The sequence below is a fragment of the Octopus bimaculoides genome, chromosome 2, assembly GCF_046866305.1.
Source record: "Octopus bimaculoides isolate indiv1 chromosome 2, ASM4686630v1, whole genome shotgun sequence".
NCBI classification, from domain to species: domain Eukaryota; kingdom Metazoa; phylum Mollusca; class Cephalopoda; order Octopoda; family Octopodidae; genus Octopus; species Octopus bimaculoides.
In genome coordinates, this window is record NC_142929.1 from 146457666 (window position 1) to 146473914 (window position 16249).

A 16249-nucleotide genomic window follows, 5' to 3' on the forward strand; every position below is an offset into this window, starting at 1 on the left:
AACAGTAAAATCTCCCTCAACTCATACCCTACAGTCTTTCTTGAAAAAAAGACATATTGGATGATATAGTCCTAAATACTCTATGTATGAATAAAAGACTGGGGGGGGGGGTCATGGCTGGAATGACTTTGATCCTAATTTGACTCAACAGAGTTGAGCAGTGGCTAAATAACAGCGGAGGCACCTCTTTGTGGTTATTTGACCTGCTAGAAATAGTATCAAATTTCCTCAACTTACACCCTGTCAACTTAAAAAAAGGAAGAATACATTGAAAAATAGCAGTCAAAGCTAGAATGCCTTTGGTCATAGATCTGCTCGATTGGGGCTAACCTGGAATTAAAAGACCATCAACATAAACGTATACCATTGAGTGTCATATATACCGGGCATGACTTATCGACAGCGACATGAACATACACTGTGGTCTCATATAACAAGCTATGACATAAACATACACACACTATCGTCTCATTTACGACAGCAACGTGAAAATACGGGCACAGAGCCGATTTTATATACTCTCGCTTTCCTCGTCTACAAAAACAAGTCTGAAGCAAGTTGTGGAGTTGGATTTATCCATTACATTTGATGACAGTTCTGAGTAGATTTGTCATCAGTAACATATTCTGAACAAACAACGAAACTGTTGTATTTATGTGCATGTTTCGTTTGTTTGTTTATTCGTTTGTCACGAAATGAATCAGAGAGTGGGAGAGAAAGATAAGGGGAAACGAAGAAAGAAAAAAAGGTGTAAAAAATATAGAATAAAACATGGAGGAACAGGAATGGATGGAAGAGGAAAATGAAAGTTTAAAGGGCGATAGAGAGAAAAAAGAACTTATTGCAGAAAGAATCTTTTCTACTCTAGGCACAAAATCCGAAATTTTGGGAGAGGGGGGGGGGGGGCAGTCGATTAGATCGACTCTAGTACGCAGCTGGTACTTAATTTATCGACCCCGAAGGATGAAAAGCAAAGTCGACCTCGGCGGAATTTGAACTCAGAACGTAAAGACAGATGAAATACCGCTAAGCATTTCGCCCGGCGTGCTAACGTTTCTTATCTCTTTATTGCCCACAAGGGGCTAAACATAGAGGGGACAAACAAGGACAGACAAAGGGATTAAGTCGATCACATCGACCCCAGTGCGTAACTGGTACTTAATTTATCGACCCCGAAAGGATGAAAGGCAAAGTCGACCTCGGCGGAATTTGAACTCAGAACGTAACGGCAGACGAAATACCGCTAAGCATTTCGCCCGTCATGCTAACATTTCTGCCAACTCACCGCCTTCTTATTGCAGAAAGACAGAAAGGTAGAACGAAAGAAATGGAGAGGAGGATCAAACGAGTAAGGCAAAGGTTTGAGAGAGAGAGAGAGTAAGAGATGGAGAAAGAGGCAAAGATTTGAGAGAGAGAGAGAGAGAGAGAGAGAGAGAAAGAGAGAGAGAGAGAGAGAGAGATAATTTTTTCAAACCAGAATAACAGAAAGAGACGAAGGGGAAAAATAGACAAAGTTGAAAAGTGGAAAACAAGAAAGAAGGAGAAAACTAGTTTTAAAAAAGGAAACAATAAAGAAAAGTGTTAAAGGAAACGAAAGGAGGAAAGAAATCGGAAGATGATAATAAAAGAATGCAAGAGAGACGATAAAGACAAAAGAGAGGAAAAGATCGAGAGTAATATCTACAAAATCCTATATTATTTTACTAGTGTCGAACTTAACATATTTCGGTTGAAAATAAATAACTGCGCATACATAGTTACTCTTTTAGCCCCGAGACCAAAACACGTCTCTCCATCCCCCCCCTCTCTCTCTCTCTCTCTCTCTCTCTCTCTCTCTCATACACACACACACAGTGAAAAGGTGAGATACAGAAAGGATTAATGAAAAAGGACTTAAATATGGAACACCTCTCGTCTGCCATGCGGTCTAGAATCAGCTTGGTTTCAGTGGTTGTAAATATCATAATAATCATTACAGAGTAAAAGACTTAGAACATTGAGGAAAATAACATACTAGTGAGGCGAGAAATTACACACAAATGCATGTAATACGCACACAAATAAACTCATACAAATTAATAAATATGAAGGACGATATACTATAATAACCATTCATATATTTATAATAGATTGTAATTATTACCACCAATAAATCGAGATTAGCGTGTTTGTTTAGTGGTTATGCACTATGATCTGCTGTTTTATATTCAGAAAAATCTCTGGTAATCTTCAGATGTAAAACACAAGCACTCAACGCGAATATTAAAGCAACAGTCATGTGATTTCGAGTTCAATCCCACTGGTCTGGCAAACAGTAGCGTAGCTAGAGTAGGGTCTGCCCCGAGCGACGCTTTTAGAAGAGCAGCAACTTTTGGTTCTACTGTATAAACCTGTATAGGCGGTGTGAGGGTGCATAGCTTAGTGGTTAGGAGCATTTGGCTCACGACCAAACGGTTGTGAATTTGATACCTGACGGTGCGTTGCGTCCTTGAGCAAGGCATTTTATTTTCAAGTTACTCCAGTTCACTCAACTGATAAAAATGAGTAGTACATGTATTTCGAAGGGTCAGCCTTGTCACATTCTGTGTTATGTTGATTCTTCTTGATAACTACGGTAAGGGTACGTATATCTGTGGAATGCTCAGCCACTTGCACGTTAATTTCACGAGCAAGTTGTTCTTTGATCGAATCAACTGCAATACTTGTCGTCGTAACCGACGGAATTCCAGTATAGACTATGTTGCCGGGGATGAGAGAAACTTAAGGGTTCACCCGGGCGGCACACACTCTAGCTATGCCATTTGCTGGTACATTGCACCAGTGTCTTGGGAATCTGGTACACAAAAACAGTATAAAAATCTGTCGTTACACACATTGTGTGAGTATGTGTACATGCATGCATATGCATACCAGGCAAATATAACATTAGAGACAAATAACAGTAATATTGTTTCTAATATAGGTGCGAGGCATGAAGTTTGAGGGGAATAGAAACGCCAAGTAAATCAACCTCAGTAGGGGAGACCGAGTCTAGTTGTTATATTTTTTCATTTTTCCCCTTGGCTCCCACATAAATGAACATAGCTAAAGTTTCTTTTCAGATTTAATTAGTAAAACATCTCTATTTATTGTTATCACCAGCAAAAAAACAGAAATTACATAACATTAATTAGACAGGTTCTAATTAATGGGTTGGTGTCAGCTGTAACAATTTTCCCCGAGTGCGGGGTACATTGTGACACTTACAGGGGTACTTTGTTACAACTGTCGATAAGTCGGAATCATGTTAACAAACAAGTTTAAAATGAATACGTCTCCTGCTTCTTGCATCTAGGAAGTATTATTTTAATTAATTAACTGTGCTTTTGAACCACCTCATATCCTAACTGTGATACTGAGAGTCCTCATCAGCCAATTTCCCCATTGTTACATGTGCCATCTAGTCGGAATCGTCCTTCTCACCGAAGATCACAGAAAGTCCTGTCGTCCATCGGGACAGTCAGTGTGTGCCCAGTCTTTACAGATCATGCAGTGCACCCATTCTTCACCTGGAACGGAGTTGGAATACCAATCTGAGCAGACAAGGCATTTCCAATCGGCGACTTGCTTGCTGCGAGGCTGCTTCCCTTTGTCTTTACCTCTTTTAGTTGACTTTCCCTTCCCCTTTGTTGCTTTTTCTGTACCAGTTGCCGTCTTTGGTTTGGATTTCCGTTCGTTTATTTCATCCACTATGCGCCGTTGTACGGCAACATCCCGTAATGGTTTATTTTCATCCACAACTTTTCTGGCGGCTCTTTCCATGACATCCCCCCTTGTAGTCTTCCTTTTGTAATTTCTAGGAATGGCGTGTTAAACTGAAATAGAAGGTGTAAGTTGTTACATGCCTGGGGTAAGTTGATACATTGTAACAATTAGCCCCGACCATGGATTTCTAGGGATTACTTCGTACACAGCACTAGCAATGCATGGCATCCAGGACACACCTTCATGTATCGAAGGCAACTTCCAACACTTCCTAATGAGCCACAAACTACTTCAGTAACACCACATATGCTTTGGCAGTTAAGGAAATAACTTTGTGGCAAAATTCACTTTTGGAGTAAAAAATCGTTTTTTGAGCCATACTTTTCCTCGTTTCACCCCGCCAATGCAATACACATGTGCAGTCATGATGCTATGGAGTTGGCTGTAGTGAAACTAACACCTCGATCGCCACTACATATGAAACTACCTATCGCCATTAGATACAAAACTGCTATCGCCATTCTTCTCATTTAGATATAAACAAACGCGGGCGTAGCGGAGAACCCATTCCTTGTCATCACGTGACTGATTAATATTCGAAGCGGCAACTTCTTCGAACCGTTCCCGCCAGAACGCAAACTGACCAATCGCAGCCCTTAATAAGGTCACGTGATAGTGTTTTTCTGCTACCGTCTTGGAGCCCTCTGAACGCTATAAATAGATCAACTCATACCCACCAAATTGGTCTCGGTTCAGTTTCTCTTTGAGATCTGTTCCGTGTACCACACGACAGCAGCAGCAGCGGCAGCCAGCGACACATCAACAGCTTCGTCCAACGATGACCACCGCCGCCGCCACATCAGCAACACGAGTCTACGACTACTAACCAGCATCATCGTCATGACCAACACGATTCTACGATTACTACTAACCAGCATCAATCTCCACCAGCGTCTACACGACTTTCTATGTACACCAAACCAAACCACCGCGGCACATCTCTCTCTTCGATTCTGTTAGGTGACTCAGCTTCACCACGATAAATAAACAGACAACAATCTCAGCCAGCGACGAACATCTGTATAACAAGAATCACGGCCCGGCATGGAAGCCACGACATCACAACTAGTGATCAGCTCTGCCACACAGCCTCAACTCCCTTCACATACAGACTCATACTAATGGTACTCTAAGAACTGGTATAAATGCTCACGTGTTATTGACTCTCTTTCTATCTGCTGTAATATCTCACATACACATACATGTATCACTCACATACATACTTTTCTTTGTATGACGGCCTGTCTTTGATTATGTTTTTATATGTCGCATTCACACTCACACACAGACATACATCTTTAACGCCATAACAAATACCTCTGTTATTCATCTAATACGGTTGTGGTCTTTCATTACTGGTCATTTATGTTATCGTAGTATAACATCATTATGTATATCATATTTGATATATATTATTTTGTGTTCGACCGTGTGACACGTTTAAATAAAAGGAGTCCTCTGTTTTTCCATTCGTCACCATTTCCCCTTTTTGAGTTCGCACGGTCGTCCTTACATGGCCTTCACGAGGTAGAGACCCGAGTGCCACCTATTTCTTGAATTTGGAAACAATGGGCTTGTAACAACTTGCCCGTGTAGACCCGGTCTCCCCTACTTGTCTCATGTTTTATTTTATCGATTCCGGAAGGGCTAGAAGCAAAATAGACTTTGGCAGGATACGAACACAGAACGCAAAGTGTCAGGACAAATGTTGCTAGGTATTTTGTGCAACGCTCGTAACGATTCTTTCTATACAATAATATCTTTATTTTGCCACAAGGGCGATGGATGAATGAACATTACAAGGACAAATAACAAAACAGTTGGAGAACACTATAGTGTTAGATGTTCACCTTCACCTTTCTCACCCATCACCCCTGGGCACCCCGTTCACATCACACTGAAACAACAGGGTGAAAATATCAACAACACACTAGACACAGTAGGAGTTATGGATAGACAGACATTCCAAAACACTTTGACGGAGTCTGGAAAATGTTAGAAATCTGTTATGCATTTAGAGCGCCCGAATGTGAAGGGTGATGGTGGGATGAGGTTGATAGTTGTTGTGGGATGCAGGCGTGAAAGGGGACAAGCAATTTGTGGGGTTTCTGATGGTGTGTGTGTGTGTGTGTGTGTGTGTGTGTGTGTGTGTGTAGTTATGAGAATTAGTAGTGTAATAGACGGAAAAACAAGCGACGATGTTTGTGTGTAGATCAATGTATTTCTTTTACATTTAAATAATAAACGTGCATGAATAATTTCATATATCTATATGTACACGCATCTATGTGTATACAACTGAACTACACATACACACACACACGTGTGTGTGTGTGTGTGTGTGTGAATCTTAGTGAATGTATAATACCTAGCAACAAATGTAAGCAATCACTGTCATAAATAAACTATTAAAAGACGAAAGATTGAAAATCAACACACCAACGAAAGAACTTTCATCTAAGTGACTGCTAGACATAGCAACCAAATCTCCTTCAAATAATACCCTTTCGTCTTAAAATATCCTATAGAGAAAAATTCAAGATAGTCACAGCAGCAATGCCCATTGATCATAGATTTACTTGATCGAAGGTAACTCGTGTCTATAGAACAACCTAAGACCAATTATAAAAAGATTTAAAGGTACAAACAAATACACTGTCGATGCTTACTTGCATTATAGCATGATAAACACGTTCGTGTGTAAAATAACTTGCACACACGTATACATACATACATACATATTAACAAAACACGGACAATATAATATACACACACAAATACATATACATGAGAAGGTATATGCAACCCCCCATCTCACTCTTTCCCTCTCTCATATATATTGTCATATATATATATATATATAAAAACACACACACATACATACATACATATGTATATATATATATATATATATATATATATATATATATATACATTTAAACCATGGTGCATAACTGACCGCGATCACAACATTCCCCACCACCACCGACACAACGTTAGTCCATCGTAGGGCTATTGATTTACAGCCGAGTGGACTGGAGCAATGTAAAACTGAAATGTTTTGCTCACGAACAAAACGCACCGCTCAGTCGAAACCACGATGTTGCGATTGTGAGTGCAACAGCCTAACTACTAGGCCACGCGCCTTCATATGGTTGTACATACCGTTACTAAAAGCAAACAAACAAAAAAAGAAAACTTGTTTTGTTTTACTTTTTAACCAGGTAAGAAAGAGCAACGCTCATGATCCTTTATCTTTTAAAGACTTCCAACAAGTGGGATGGAGGAAAGAAGTTATTCTCAAACCGAAGGCCTGATCCGAATGTTTATTGCAGAGTGAACTCCGCTAAAGGCACTAAAGGTTTCAATTTAGCACAAGGCCAGAAATTTTGCTCGGCGTGTTAACGATTCTGCTGGTTTACCGCCTTGCTAAAGGTACTCAGATGTAGCAATGTTGAACCAAGTGACGGATTCAGTGTATCATCTAAGAACACCGAATGCAAAAGAGCCGGAACAAATATCGCAATGTATTTTGTCCAACGCTCTAGCAATTCCGCCAATCCATTTCTCTGGGCTGGTACTTGATCAACCTCGAAAGGAAAGTAAATTTTGACTACAGAGGAATTTGAACTCTGAACGCAGAGCTGGAAACAATACCGTATGGTACGGGTCTCCAACCACAGGAACATGGATTATTTGGTAGCGTAGTCTGCAGAGTGGTTTTGCATTGTATAATATATAAGCATTATATATGTAATAGTTCAGTTATATATTATGCACTTTATGCTTTGTTATGTACGCGATTTCCAGGTCCGGTAAAAAATTGCCTTGCATGAAATCGGTTCGCGGTGCCAAAAGAGGATGGGGATCCTGCCATGGGGCATTTTGTTCTACGCGCGAACGACTGCCAAATCCGGCTTTCACATTAATGCACCTTTTTCAAACATCACAATTCACGTTCATAGTCAGATATACAAGCATACGCTGTCGTATAAAGTTACATGAACATATAAAAAAGCAAAATATACAAATACATACATAAAAACGCACCAACAATATTTACACTAAACGACTAACATTTACAAATACTGAAACAGAATCAACGAGGGGTGGTTCTTTGCTGTCACTCGATCACTTAGCAAAAACTGTCATAATCTCTTTCAAATAACACCCTGGTGCCTTGGGGGAAGGACATGGGGCATAATTGAAAACAGTGTCTTATATTTGCTTCTAAAACGACGAGACCGCCTTGGTTGGAATGATCTTTACCATGGGTCTGGAAATTTAGGCTGACCAATAAACAATAACAACTACAACACAAGTACATTCATATATATAATTCTAACGTATAAAATTACATGGACGCATATACAACTGCATATCAAAACATTTTCCACAAATGACGATAATACACATTAAAAGTAAATGAAATTCCGTCGGTTTCAATGATGAGTATTCCAGTTATTCATTAACTGAACCACCCAGTCGTCAAACTGTTGAGTAAGCGGCTGGGGTATTCGATATATTCGGTAATCCACAGGTAGAATCAGTGCGACAGTGTCACAAGACCAACCATTTGTATTACATGTACAGATCATCCAACAGACTTCTACAGTTTCGTTTTACTCAGTTTCATTCACAAGGCTTGGGTCGAGCAGAAACTATGGTAAAAGATATTAACCTAAAGTGTCACACAGTGGGATTGAACCTAAGACTTTCATGGTTGCAAAATGAACTTCTTAACCACTCAACCATACCTAGAAAACACATACACATCATCTCACAAACAATAGCCACATGCATGCATACCAATACAAATACCTAGAACACGCACACAAATACAACCACCACACATCTTAATCACTGTACACGTCAAGAAAATACTGTTACCTTAAGTCTCTTTAACATAAACAACATACAGCTAAAACCTTCGCGTTCGCTTCAAGAGCCAGGTTTCACTACGACAGAGGACCTCATCACCCTACATCTTAAACAAAGCAAAAACCGCATCACAAACTCTGACCTTCTTCAATGACAGAAAGTGTTCCTCACTAACCACTTATAGCCAGTCCGCCTTGTCCGGAACGTCCTCCCACCAATAAGAGCCAACACTCTACATGACTATTAGGCCCTCAATGGAATATCGGTTTCTAATTTTGGCACAAAACCAGCAAGTTCAGAGAGGAGATAAGTTGATTACATAGACCTCAGTGTTCAACTGGTATTTATTTTATCGACTCCGGAACGATGTAAAGCAAAGTGAACCTCGGCGGAAATTGAACTCAGAGCGTAAGGACGAACGAAATGCTGGTAAGCATTTTACTCGGCGCGGTAACGATTCCGCCTACCGTCAATGGAATATTCCACCCACATCTGGAGCAGTGCAGTTGCTACACACACACACACACACACACACACACACACACACACACACACACACACACACACACAGAGGCGTATTCTTAGACTACATCCCAAGAATGATCACTCGACTGATCGGCATGAAGTTGCTCACCAACTCATTCCACTCTCTGATCCACACACGTGCTGTATACCCAACCGCCTTGCCAGTCCCTCGCTCGCGGAATCAGCTGGTTTCCTACCACCTCTCTGGTACTACCAACCCATTCGTCTCTTCCCTCGCCATCCGCATTGTGTCCAAACCTATAGGACCCACACTAACCACAATGCCCAATCGTCCCTTTCTAAAACCTCAAACCATTCGAATTTCTTCCCTGCAGCCGTAGAGTAGTAGCAACAATTTAAACGAAACGTTAATTCTACCGGTCATCGGAGAATATGTTGAGGGCTAAGGTCACTGTTCTTTATCTCAGGCAAAATCGATAAAAAAAAAAAAACCCCCAGAAAATCACTAACACACATTTGAGATCGCGGCCAAATTTCACCCAAACCATATTCTATCATTTTTTCAAAGTCTGACTGATCTCACCCTTTCACACACACACGAGATCACATTAAAAAAAACAGATTATATATATATATGTGTGTGTGTGTGAGGGGGGGGGGGGCGAGAAAGAGATAGTAGCCGAATTTCTTTAAATAACACACTGCGGTTTCAAAGAAAGATATATTGCTGTTGCAGTTCTAAATACAATGATCAGGAAAAGACTGAGAATGCCTTTTATAAGCCCCACATCCAGTGCTGCATACCAACAAAGTTGTTTAATCCTAGATTAACCTCCGTCGAGTAGACTTTTAATCAAACGTGTTCTGGAGCCTTTTATCCTTTCATAAATAATGTATCGAGGGCTACATAAAACAGCAAGTCCTTTTGTCCCCCCCCCTTTTTTTTAAAGAAGGTAGAGTGCGATTTCTAACTGGTTGAGTGACCCTTGAAAAGTTCCCTCATCAGTTATACAGTGGGTGCTGTCTCTACTTAGAGTGATGATAGTTCCAACCCTATTGAAATTTAAGTGATTTTGCAACAGACCCGACAATGCAATTGCCAATGTAAGAATTAGAAACTGCTGTCATTTTGTCCAGAAGAGCAGAAAATTAGACAAAATGCTGCATTTAATTACAACTCCTTTACATTCCGAGTTCGACTCTGCCTTTAATAAAGTACCAGTCAAGAACTGGGCTCGAAATAATATTCCTTCCAAGCATTTAGATACGAAGAAAATGAAAATAGAAGACGAAAACAACACCGGCACTCGCCTACTTTTTTTTTTTTAAGGGTACATACACTAAATTTGAACATACAGATATAGACACGTAATAAAGAAAGCACAAACATACCACTAAAACGTTTTTTATTCATGTATACATACACCCATGCCATTACTTTAAATTAAAAAATGAGGATTTAAAAAAAAACAAAGATTCTAATATACATACACTGGGTTTACATATACATATTCAACTTGCTTGACATAAGTCAACAATGAAATATCCAATAAATAATTCGTTTGAAGCTGGTGATTCAGACAATACTCTGAGTTTCTTGTTAGTGTGTGTTCCTTCATGCTGTAGACTACAAGCCTGTATAGGTTGTATTGAAATCAAATAATAGAGGTTTTAATGTCGGGTACGGACACTACTCAACGTTAAATGCAACAATCGATATAATCACTGTGCAATATGTATTATTTGTGGAGGCCCCGGGGAAACAAACTGAAGGGCTTCCTCGGGCGGCACTCACTAGCTACACCAATGATGCGTGTGTTCGTAAACATAAAACCGACAATATATACAATATCCCAATTAGAGTTTTTTAAATGCAATATTGCAATGATTGAAGCTGATAACTAGAAATGTAAAGACTTGGGACAATTTCATTATCGTGTTTACAATTTTTTTCAATCAACGAAGTTAAACCATTTTTTTAAATGATTATTGTTTTTCTATTTATTTGGATGAGTGCAGGCTGAATTCACTGACTCTAATACTTAACTATTAGCATTTCAATCACAAGTACAGAATTCTTTTAGATTGGAACTGGTTAATTCTTTGAGAAATCAGTGAAAGAACTTCTAAGTGGTCCTCCAACCTGCTAGAAGTAACTAAAATCACCTTCAAATCGCACCCCATTGTCTTAAGAACGGACAGGATAATTTGGATGGAGTAGTCATCAAGGTCAATATAAATATCCTCACACGGGAAGAAAAAACAAAAAAAAAACAAAAACAAATTAACCAGCCGGGGTGTGTTAACAAGTGTGTGGGAAACGAATATGAAAAAAAATGCGCGCTGACAACCCTGGGCGGGGAGGGGCTTTCGGAAAATTCACAAGATCCGATTTTTCCATCATAAATTCGGGTAAAATGGATATAAATTAATTTTTTTTAAACGGAATCCCACGTTTTTGGTTATGGAGGATCCGATTCTGAGAGAAAAAAAATTTTTTTTTCAAAAATCGCATTTTCAAAATTTCATTATGTTATCGCAGTTTTGTGAGGTCTAGCTGTTATTTCTAGCATGTGGATAACTTGCTTGAAGGCCTGAGGGTATCTCTTTTACTCGTTTCAGCCATGACTGCGGCCATGCTGGAGCATCGCCTTTATTGTCGAGCAAAATCGACCCCAGAGCTTATTTTTTGTAAGCCTAGTACTTATTCTATCGGTCTCTTTTGCCGAAAGCTAAGTTACGTGGACGTAAACACACCAGCATCGGTTGTCAAACGATGTTGGGGAGACAAACAGACACACAAACATATACACATATATACGACGGGCCTCTTCCAGCTTCCGTCCACCGTATCCACTCACAAGGCCTTGGTCAGCCCGAGGCTATAGTAGAAGACACTTGCCCAATGTGTCACGCAGTGGGACTGAACCCGGGATCATGTGGTTGGTAAGCAAGCTATTTACCACACAGCCACTCCTGCGTCTATATATTCTTTTTATTTTTCTTGTTGAAATATTGAAATTTTACAAATTTTTTTCAGAATCGTATTCTTCGTATTTTACTTCGTATTACGCAGAAGAAAAAAAAAAAATTCTAGAAAAAATGAAAAGTGAAGGGAGGGTAGACGGTAGGGTAGCGTGGGGGTTGAAATTTTGAAAATGCGATTTTTGAAAATTTTTTTTCCAGAATCGAATCCTCCATAACCAAAAACGTGGGATTCCGTAAAAAAAAAAAAAAATCAATATATATCCATTTTACCCGAAGTTATGCCGGAAAAATCGAATCTTGTGAATTTTCCGAAAGTCCCCTCCCCACCCCCAGGGTCGTCGGCGCGCATTTTTTTCATACTCGTTTTCCATATACTTGTTAACATCTCCCAGGCTGGTTAATTTTCTTTTTTTTTTACTCGGGTCAAGGTCTTTATATTGACCGTCTTTGATAGTGTATGGAAAAAAAAAAAAAAAGTGGACTGGTCACGGTTAAAATGTCTTTGATAATATATTTACTACACCAGGGGTGACCTGGGTTTAAACTACGTTAATATCCGAATTTGTTAATAATATCTGTGATTACATTTCTTCCAGAAAGCGACAATAACTTATAACAAGTTTAATGTCAATGCAAGTAAGTCCTTATTTGGAATTATTTTGTTGGGGTGGAACTATAAAACTTAAATTTTCGTAAGTACATTCTCCAACCCACACATACACGAATTCACACACACACACACACACACACACGCACACACACACACGAACATTTTAAAATGTTCATTTTTTAAAAAAGAAAGTTTGCATGTACGTACATGATGAGCTCCAATGGAAATATGCTTGCAAGTTATATCCTTGATAAATGATATAGAATTATATGTAATGATTTATGTAATTAAATCTGTCTACATGTGTGTGTGTGAAATATTTTAATATCAAGCGGCGTGCGTGTGTGTGTGTGTGCACGAGCGCACTTAAGCGATATACAAGTGCATAATCATGATAAAAGAATATGAAATAACTTCATATATCAACATGTTTCATACACATACATTTAAGCATTCATCGTTTTGTCTCAACAACAAACGTACAAAACCAAGACACAGGAACGAAGAAGCGATGAAATAAATGACAAGCTTTAAAATGAATAAACAAGTTTTATTGAATACACACACACACACATATACACACACACACACATATATATACACACACACACACATATACACACACACACATACACACATATACACACACACACATACACACACACACACACACATATACACACACACACATACACACACACACACACACACATACACACACACACACACACACACACACATATATATATATATATATATATATATATATATATATATATATATATATATATATATATATATATATATATATATATATATATATATATGCATACATATGCCACGATATGAGTTGTTCAATGTTAACGTAAGTTGTCATTAAACTTTTTCGATGAGATAGAGTGCTCAATAATCGAAAGTAGACTTAAAATTGATATTAATTTTAACATTCGCACTTCCGCGTGTATATCACAGCAGGGATATTAGATTACATTATATGAATAAATATTTGTATCACTGACTTATAAGTTCAGTCTGAATGCAGCGCAGTTTTTCATTTCTAATCCTATAATATATAGCAATTTCACACATGCATCAACACGTAGAAGAAATGCCTCAACATTACACCCCCATTTTACCCACCCTGAAAGCAATAGGGCTGATTACCCATTGAGGGATAGTTTATGTTTTATGAAAAGATGCCATATATTGTGATAAATATTGACTTCTGATTTAGATTCACGGCTACAAATTAAGCGGGAATTGAAACACTGTCGCAATCTCAATTTGCTGTGAGTTTAGCTCATGCGCTGCAGGGCTCCCCAATGATCTATCTATCTACGTACGTATGTGTGTGGTGTTCGAGTGTTAAAAGAAAGTGGGAAAGAGTTAATTAGAAACAAACGTCAACAGAAAAAAAATATTGATTAGATTAGTTGTTCAAATATAGGAGAAAAGTTATGTATAAAAAAATCAGACAAATAATAATAATAATAATAAATGTTTGCTCTTACCTGTGAAATTTCTCTGAAATTCTATTCTGACCCAATTAAACACCACATGAACAATAACAGAAAATTTTTAAAAGTGACGTGAATAAAGAGGAGCAGGACACTTTGCTTAATAAAAGTGCTTCCGTTTCTTTTCCTTTTTAATAAACACTTATTTCGTTTGGTAGTCCAATAAAAACAACATACGAGCCTTTTCACGTGTCCAGTATTTTTCTTTCTCTATCTTTTTCTTTCCTTTCCTTTTCTCTTTCTTAGTTTATCCTTCTTTTCTACTGTTCACAAATGTAAATTAATAAAAAAAATCATAGAGATTATATATAAATATATATATATATATAATATATATATATATATATATTACAATCACGACGGAATGTGATAAATGTCCCGTCCCATCAGCTGTTAGGCAGTCAGTAAGAAAACCACTAGCTCGAAGTAATAATAAATAAAAAGAAAAAGATCAGACTAACCACTTGGTCTAGAAAGAATATTTAAAGTTTTCGGAGGACGGATTGGGATAGTGTGTTTAGTGTAGTGACAGTTCTTACAAAAAACTTGACCACTGTGATGAAACTTTTTCTTTAGTATAAAAAAGAGAAGTTCGATTGGTTGAAAACTTGTCGTAAACTACCCGACCGACAAGGGTAAGTCAAAACAATCTACTGTTTGTGACTGCCTTTCGCTTCCCACCCACAATCTCTTCCGCTCTTCTCCACTCTCTCATTCTATTCTGTGTCGTTACTTCTTTTATTTTATTTCTCCCTTTCGCTTTCTTTTCTTGCCTTTTCCTCTCTATCTCTCATCTCCTTTATTTCTTCTGCTTTCGCCCTACATTAAATACACGCGCGCTCACACACATATATATCTTGTTTTTTTACTTGTTTCAGACATTGGACTGTGGCCATGCTGGGACACAGCCTCGAAGTGTTTAGTCAAAGGTTAACTGCATCCTGCAGGAGTTTCTGAATGGTACGCCTCATCAAAAATTACCTTGAACTTTTTAACTATGCGGGCCACGTCTCATGCGGTCCGCTTCTCGGAAAGGGTTGACCATGCCTAGTTTAAACAAACATATCGACCCCAGGACTTTTTGGGACGTTAATGCAGATTCGCACTTTACATTGAAAAATGCATTTTTCTGAAAAAGTTTATTCGGTTTCCTAGGTTTTACTTGTCGGAGAATATGAATATGCAAAAAAAAAAAAAAAAAAAAAAAAATCAAAATTTTAACTCCATCTCAACCTACCGCCACCCCCAATTTTAAATATATAGTGTTGTATATTAAAGTGTGGAAATTTCACTGAAGGAGATATGTAACAGAAGACTACGGGGATTTTAACAATACCGAAACAACAGTTTCTGCAATTTAGCCTAAATGAATATAAAAAGTGCACTTTACATACCTACTTTAATGAAATTTTCACACTTCAATATACAACAATACATTTAAAAATGGGGTGGGGGGTTTAGGTTGGGAGGTGGTTAAAATTAAGTTTTTTTTTTTTTTGTATATTCGTAATCTCTAATATGTAAAACCTAGGAATCCGAATAAACTTTTTCAGAAAATTACATTTTTGAAGGTGAGGTGCGAATCTGCCACTTTTTTCTTTTAAGCCAGGCACTTATTATTTCGGTTTATTCAGGTACGTGCGTGTGTGTGTGTGTGTGTGTGTGTGTGTGTGTGTGTGTGTGTGTGTGTGTGTGTGTATGAGTGCGTATGTGTGCGCGCGCGTGTGTGTACGATTATTTGTATTATAACGTATGGATTCAGAGAATCATATGGCTATGACAGAAGGCTCCTCTAACGGACTAGGTTATCAGACCATAGTGATTCAATACAGAGAAGTGTAATGCAGTGTCCATGCAACTGAAATCCAAAAGATCCGATCATGAAATTTTATCATGAGAAGTATATAAGCCATAAAAAATTAGGAGGTATGAGAGATAAATATATTTATTTCATCCTTACGGT

At 38.4% G+C, this 16249-nt stretch overlaps 1 protein-coding gene across 3 annotated transcripts in view; it reads right to left on the reverse strand.

Moving 5' to 3' along the window:
* LOC106879211 (hepatocyte growth factor receptor) overlaps window positions 1–14498 on the reverse strand; it is a 172367-nt gene extending 157869 nt beyond the window's left edge. Inside the window, exon 1 of one of the 3 annotated variants that reach the window (XM_052965647.2) lies at window positions 14281–14498. The gene's annotated coding sequence lies outside the window, so the exon portion shown is untranslated. Of the gene's footprint in view, window positions 1–12976; window positions 13112–14280 lie in introns of those variants that run through there. The other 2 variants (XM_052965648.2, XM_052965649.2) reach the window with 2 other exon arrangements.
* Window positions 14499–16249: the final 1751 nt, after the last annotated feature.